The sequence below is a fragment of the Galeopterus variegatus genome, unplaced genomic scaffold (assembly GCF_000696425.1).
Source record: "Galeopterus variegatus unplaced genomic scaffold, G_variegatus-3.0.2 Scaffold1216, whole genome shotgun sequence".
NCBI lineage: Eukaryota > Metazoa > Chordata > Mammalia > Dermoptera > Cynocephalidae > Galeopterus > Galeopterus variegatus.
The window spans coordinates 75,015-82,675 of record NW_007727327.1 but is presented as its reverse complement, the minus strand read 5'-3'; positions in this window follow the sequence as shown (position 1 = coordinate 82,675).

The window sequence follows — 7,661 nt, the reverse complement described above, 5'->3', positions numbered from 1 at the left end:
CATGAGCAGTCGGCGGGCGGCGGGGCCCCGGGCGCGGACGGGCGTGCGTGCGCGCGCGCGTGCGTGTGTGCGGGGCCTGAGCTCCTGTGCGTGTGTGTGGGGGGGTGCGCGCGCGTGTGCGCGTGTCTGCGCGCTCAGCCGCTCGGCGCGCTCGGCAATCGATTACAGGACAAGTGCTGCCCCGGCAGCTCCGCGACGCGCGCACTCCCTCGGTGCCCACCCGCGCGCGCCCGGCCGCGTCGCCCCCCAGTCCTGCGGTTCCCGGACGGCGGACCCCTCCCCCCCGGGGGGCGCCAGGTAACCATCTTCCGAGGGTGCCACGGCCACCCGCACCCACTCCCCCCCGAGTTGTAATAAATCTCACGTTTTCTGCCGGCTAGGAAGGAAGGAATGGAACGATGAGGGGAGGTTCATTTCGGCCGCGTGAAGTTTTCTTTCAAACTGGGATGTGGGGTGAGGCCGGGCGGCGAAGGGAGCGGGACGGCGACCCGGGCGCCCGACGCGGAGCTCCGGGATCTGCGTCCTGGCCCGAGTCGCCGTGTGCGCGTGGACCCACCCACCCACTCAGCCTTCGCAATCAACTATGCGGTGCAGTTTCACACAACGGCACTCGAGAGACCAGGACGTCAAGCAGGACAGAGAGGTCTCGGGAATGGACGGAGAAAGAAATTCAGGTCCGGAATGAAGCTCAACTATTCCTATTTTGAAAGTGCTTTGCAGTGCAAATGTGATATTAGAGTGTGTGCTTGCTTTTTCTCCCCCGGGCATCTGCCACATTCCCCTAAGTCAAGGAACGGAGGAGGGTCCAAAAGGTTGTTACCCTGTAAGTGTTGCCCATGAATAGAATCAATCACAGCTTCTTTACTTGGGAACATCTGATAGGAGTCATCATGAGAAAAACAGATGTATATTCTTTCTGCAAATAGGAGCATTTCGTATCTTTCTTGACCGCATTTGCAAAAAGAGGGAATAGAGACTTCTATAATTAAAGGGAAAAGGAAAATGAAAGGAGCTGAAAATACTGAACTGTGTAGTCTGGGTGGCTTAAGTTTGAAAACACATGAAATTATCAGGACTGCCAAACAGCATTTCTGAGAAACCATATCACAGATTGTGAAGAAAATCAATGCTGAAAGAGTAGAAGCAGGCACCGTACTCCTACTCATTTCAAGAATCCCAGAATTAGTTGCTGAGGTTTTTTTTTCTGCTGAGGAAAGAGAAATGACACAATGAAAATAAAATCATCAACTATATACTTAAGCACCACTCTGTAGGTCTTGGAAATGTTGGATAATGCCTTTTCTCTGGATTTTGTTGCGGGGAAGGGATTCATTCACATTGATAAACACTAAATAGATACCATGTAACTTGTATAATTATATTTAAATTTTATGATGAATTACTTTTTAAATGTTTATTGTATGCATTGTATTTGTTAAACACTGTTTTGTTCAATAAATGATACCAATATCTCATTTTTTCTAATTACGGAAAGTGATAGTTGGGATCATACAGCAAACGACATTAACCAATTTTCATCCGAGATAAATCATTTCGGCTCAGGCTTACAAAAACTTTCTGATGATTTTAAGCAAAATTGCAGTTCCTGTGAGTTCCGTATTGGTAAACCAAAATTTTTTAAGCTATCTGCCAATTATCTAAATGAAAGTCTTTCTAAAGTTATATTTGGGAAAGACTGAAGACAGAAACCACACATTATTCTAATTAGCCTTATAGACAGTAAAGATTTTAATCTTAAATTACCTCAGAAAAATTGGAATGTTGTTCATAATATGTGAATGCCCAGTATATAAAGGGCAACATCTCTAAATTGTCTTAAATCCCTCCTGAAAACTAAGCCTAAGTGTTTAAGTGTCTGCAAAGTTATAGAGGTCCTCAGGAAAGATTAATTTAAACATTTTCACAATTAAGATAAAATATCTTAATAGTTTAAGCAATTTCATTCTTTGGTAGAAGAGGATCCATTATGAAGTCTTAAAGGTACATCCTCAAGTTCCCCCAAGTTACTGCAATTGATATAGTCCTTGCCCTTGGCTGATTAGAGCTTAATTTAGCTCCCTCGAAGCCTATCTTTTTCATGAGTTGCTTTCATTGGCTCTCTAGTCACCAGAGGCACACTTTCTCCCTCTAGTGGCTAAACCTTCAGACAGTTTACATTTGGTAACCCTGTCTCCCCACCAGTAGGATATTTGGGCAGGGGCAATAGATCCCAGATTTCAGAATGGCAGAATCTCATGACCACCTGTGAGAATTAGAGCATCTTGGCAAATGCTTCCCCCTTTTTGACATCTATGCTCCTTTCTCATTTGCAAATCATGGTGTATCCAACTCATCCAGAGAAGTAAAGTTTATGATTACACACTAAGATGCCTCTGAAGTCTACAGTCCTGACCCTGAGACTTAGTGAAATCCACTGATGGGAAGGAACCCTTGTTAAACTACAGTAATTCACTTTGTTCAGATTTCTCTTGACAGTGTTTTAATAGTGGTTAGAGGATACATTTATTTCTGTCCTTTGCCATAACTATGCTGTACACATTTTAAAAAGTACATATATACCTATGCTATGCATGAAAATATACTACCAGAGAAGTGGAATACCGTATTCTTTAGCCACTGTATCTAGTTGGAGAGTTAAATTTTCACTTTAGGGAGGGGGTGACAAAAAAAAGTACATATATAGCTATGCTATGCATGAAAATATACTACCAGAGAAGTGGAATACCATATTCTTTAGCCACTGTATCTAGTTGGAGAGTTAAATTTTCACTTTAGGGAGGGGGTGACAAGGTGGAGAGAAAACTTACCCCACCACTACCATTTTTAACAAAGCTGGTTCTTTCTCATCCTTTCTGTCCCTTTTACTGAAACTACTTCCCACACCAACTCCTATCTTACCACCTTGTATATTTCCTTCATAACACAATTTGTAATTATTTTATGTGTTAGGTTTTAAAAGATAATCTGTCTACCCCACTAGAATGTGATCTTTTTAAGGTCAGGGTCTATGTCTGTCCTGTTAATCATTGTTTTCTCAGAATTAGCACAGTGTTTGGCACAAGTTGGTACTCAACTCTTGTGAATGAATGTATATAGAGGAAATCATATAATCATCTAGCTTCCATGTATTAAATTCTATTTTCAAAGGACAGAAAGGGTAGAATATCAAGTATACATTATGATTCCACAAAGAATTTAATCAGATCTTGTCTCATAAATCATGTTACAAATATCCTTAACAAGTGAACTCTGGCTTATGGTCTACATCAAGAATGTGAATCTCTTAATGTAGATATTATAAAATAAATGTTACAAATGTAAATAGTAAAAGTGGTTAAAATTATACATAAAATGCAATTTTGAGTAAATTACATTCATGTGACCCCTATGTTTCATAAAAACAATATTTTATATTACTATCTGACAATTCATGAACCAGTGTGACTATCAAGGAATGCAACGAGTTTAATTTTATAGCCATTAAGTGCAATCAGCAAAAGAAAAATTTTACAAGGCAGTGTAGCTAAAAGGTACGCTATGGAGTATTGGTTTTGTTTTCTTTGTATGGTTTGTTTTATCTGTTTTAAAAGTAAAAACCCTAAGTACTCTTTAAAGAAATTTGGAAAAAATCTCATTTTTGTTTGTTCAAGGAATTAACCCCATGTTTTTAAGTTTGGTTTTGTTTTTAGCAGAGTGTGGGAGGAGACAATTTGGAAAATTTCAATTCTTTCCTAATACGAAAGAAATTTTTGGAAACTAACTATATGCTAACTTTTTATTTAGATAGCTTTATTATGCTAGACATAGAATGTAATCACTCAATTCTGTAAGCCAAAATTCTTTCACAATACAGCAAAGTCTAAACACTTGCTTAAACAGTCCTATAGAGACTGAAGAAAATAGAGGAATGCGTTACCAACAGAAAGTGAAGGAAAATATCTAGGGATTCTACTTTCCTGTTTTTTTATAGCCAGATGGTGGCAATCTAGGGAGTGAAGAGCTGTAGAGGGATAGAACTGGGGAGACATTTCCTGTTTCATAACTCTGAAAGAGGGTGTGTGCTATAGAAAAGGAAACTGAATCAAAGAAAGGTCATTTGAAGATAGGAAAGTCAAAGGCCACCTCTCCCAATTCTCATGACTTGTGGTTTAAAGAAAGGTTAGCTTAGTATAGAAGTTAGTGTGGCATTCTGAACCGTCGTCTCAAGACATGATATATGAAGAAGAAAACAACACCATCAGTATCTCTCCCTGTAGCAGCTATGTTCAAGCTTCCAAATGGTATGTAAAACATGATGTCATGGTGAGCTGCTAGACACCTGGGAAGGTCCCACTCTGTAAATTAAGACTATCACTAAAAGTCCTGTGCACTATATTCCAGAAACTCCTACATTGCAAGGCTGTGTTTTTTTTTTTGTTTTTTTTTTCTTTGAAGATGACCCATAAGAGGATCTTAACCCTTGACTTGGTGTTGTCAGCACCACACTCTCCCAAGTGAGTGAACCAGCCATCCCTATATAGGGATCCAAACCCTTGGCCTTGATTTCATAACACTGTGATCTAACCAACTGGGCTAACCAGCCATTCCTTCCCACTGTTGTTTTAACAGAGGTAGTATTATCCCCATTTTTCACATAAAGAAGTTGAATGTTGGAAACATTATTAACATGTCCCGGGTCCCCCAGTGTGAGAGCTGGACAGTATCAAACACATATTTTGAGTTCTAGAAAGCTCATATTCATAGCTGTCATGCTATACTGTCTCCTAAATAGCCAGATGTCTTTATCAATCATACATGTTGCTATAGTTAAATCTTGCACTTTGGGTAACATTCTATCCAATGTTGAGCCTGTTGAAAGCAAACTGAAAGTCCAGGGTGTTCTTAGAAGGTTAATCAAATGTGGGATTCCAGAGGATTGAATTATGCCCCCCCCCCAAACTCACTGAGGCTTGAATTATGTCCCCCAAGTTTTATGTATTAGAAACTTGAAACTTGGCCACCACTGTGACCATTAAGAGGGTGGGAAATCCTTTTATGGTAATTGAAATGTGGAGTTTTGAAGAGGTGATTGGATTGTGGGACCATGCCTTAGTGAATGGATTAAAAATGGTCAGGGGCATGGTTCTGAGGGCTTTAAAAGAACAGAGAAGAGAGTCTGTCTCTTGCTCTCTCTACTCCACCATTTTGTAATGTGATAATCTGCCATCACTGCCATCTCCTTCACCAGATATGTTTCCTGGACTTCGAACTTCCTAGCCTCTGAAACTGAAAGCGATAAATTTCATTTTCTTATAAATCACCCTGTTCTGTGTATTCTGTTGTAAGCAACACAAGAGGACTAATATAGAAAATTGGGGTGTTGGCTCCATTCTGCCCATGCCCTAGGACTTTGTGGAAGTTGAAACGCAAGAGTTGTGAACCAGAGTATTATGCAGAAAAAATTTCTAAGCAGCAAAGCAATAAGGAAGCTGCATGGCTACTTGCAACAGCATACAATGAGTTATGGTGGCAAAGGCATGACATAAAGCCAGAATTTAAAAGGGAAGCAGAGTGTAAAGATTTGGAAAATTTGCAGCCTGGTCATGTGGTAGAGAAGCAGAGAGCATTTTCAGAAGAAAAATTTCATGGTACTAAAAAGGTTAACACAAAAGAATGGGATTATCAAGAGAAGGGGGTAAAGGCCTTGAAGACATTGCAGAAGCCTCTGGGACCAACCCTTCCATTTCATGCCCAATGGCCTAGGGAGACAGAATGGTCTAGGGGAACAGGCCTAAGGCATCCTCCACAGGCTCGCTGCTTAGGGCCACCTCAGGAAGCTGCTTCCAGCACCAGCACCCCAACTGCTTTGGCTGTTCCAGCCATGGCTAAAGTGGCCACAGGTGTGGCTGGACCCACAGCTTTGGAAAGTACAAGTCAGAAGCTTTGGCAGCGTCCATGTGGTGTGAGGTATGCAGGCTTGCAGAATTTCAGAGCTGTGGAGGCTTGGAAGCCTCCACCCCAATTTCAAAGGATGTATGGGAAAGTCTGGGGGCCCAGAAAGATATCTGTCATAGGGGCAGGGTCACTGCAGACAGCCTTCACTAGAGCAATGACAAGTGGAAACATGGGGTCAGAGCTGCGGCAGAGAAACCCCAACAGCACCATGAAGCCATGAAAGCAGGAATGCCATGGATACCCTGGACTTGTGGAGCTACCAGAGTGGAACAACAGCCTGGGATAGCTGAAGTGTGGCCTGAGACCAGGAAAGCCATAGGAGCTGCCCAAAGACTTGGGGATCTGTATGGAAAATGTAGGAAAATGGTCAGGGCTTCTTTAGATGTTCAGAATCTTGCCAAGCATTTGATGTAAATATGCACATGTGCCCAGGTGTTCCTTGATTATTGTCTAATGTAATTGTATATGTGTGCCCAGGTGTCCTAGGTTATCAGACTTAATAAAGGACAAGTGGCTCTGATCCACAGTGCCCCCCCACCCCTGGGATGCCCCCGGAGGGGGGGCATGGGGGGGCACTACTGCTGCTGGATGCTGTTACTGCAAGCTGTTGCTGCCAGTGCGCCTGGGATGCCCCAAGAGGCCACCACCACTGCTGCTTTTGTTGCCACTGCTGCTGTAAGCTGCTGCTGCTACTGCTGAGGACTGAGCTTGTATCATCTGCCAACAGCTCCTGGGATCTTTTCCTAATTATCTAGTGTGGACCTGCATGTGCGGGGTCTGGGGATCCAGCCCAGCATGTGAGGGGTACGGTGGCAGGAGTATGACAATAACCCCTACCATACAATTGGCACAGTCTGTACAATGGGTTTGAAGGGTCTGAGCCCTAGCCTTGACAATACAAAAGGAAAACTTAGTATAACTAAAATAATGAAACATTTGGGTTTCAGTTATGAAATGTCTAGCCATACAATTTGCGTAGCTATGGCCCTAACCCAACAACTGGTGTAGTCGTGTAGCTTTACAGGACCCAACCCCCACACTAGCATGCAGAAGATGTTGAACATGGACTCAAGGTACATGATTCAACAGCTGTGAGATTTAATGCCTGCCCTGCTGGTTTTCAGACTTGTTTAGGAACTTTTACCTGTTTCTTTTGGCCTATTTCTCATTTTGGAATGGGAATATGTACTCTATGCTTCCCACCATTGTATCTTGGAAATAGATAACTTGCTTTTGATTTCACAGATGGAACTTTGAACTTTGGACTTTTGAGTTGAAACAAGTTAAGACTTTTTAGATGAAATGAGTGTATTTGCATGTGAAAAGGACATGAGTTTTGGAGGGTCAGGGGCAGAATGTAGTGGGTTGAGTTATTTCACCCCAAACTCACTGAAGCTTGAATTGTGCCCCCCAAGTTTAATGTGTTAGAAACTTGACCCCCACTATGACTGTTAGGAGGGTGGGAAATCCTTTTATGGTAATTGAAATGTGGAGCCTTGAAGGGGTGATTAGATTGTAGGACCGTGCTGTAGTGAATAGACCAAAAATGGTGGTCATGGGCATGGATNCTTTTTTCGTGTCCGGCAACGGATCGCAACCCTCAGTGTTGCGCCCGTACCGGACCGGGGAATGGCAATGGGATCGCAAACCTCGGTGCTGCGCCCGCACCTCGCTCAGCCAGTGAGCGGGAACTGGTCTGTATGTGG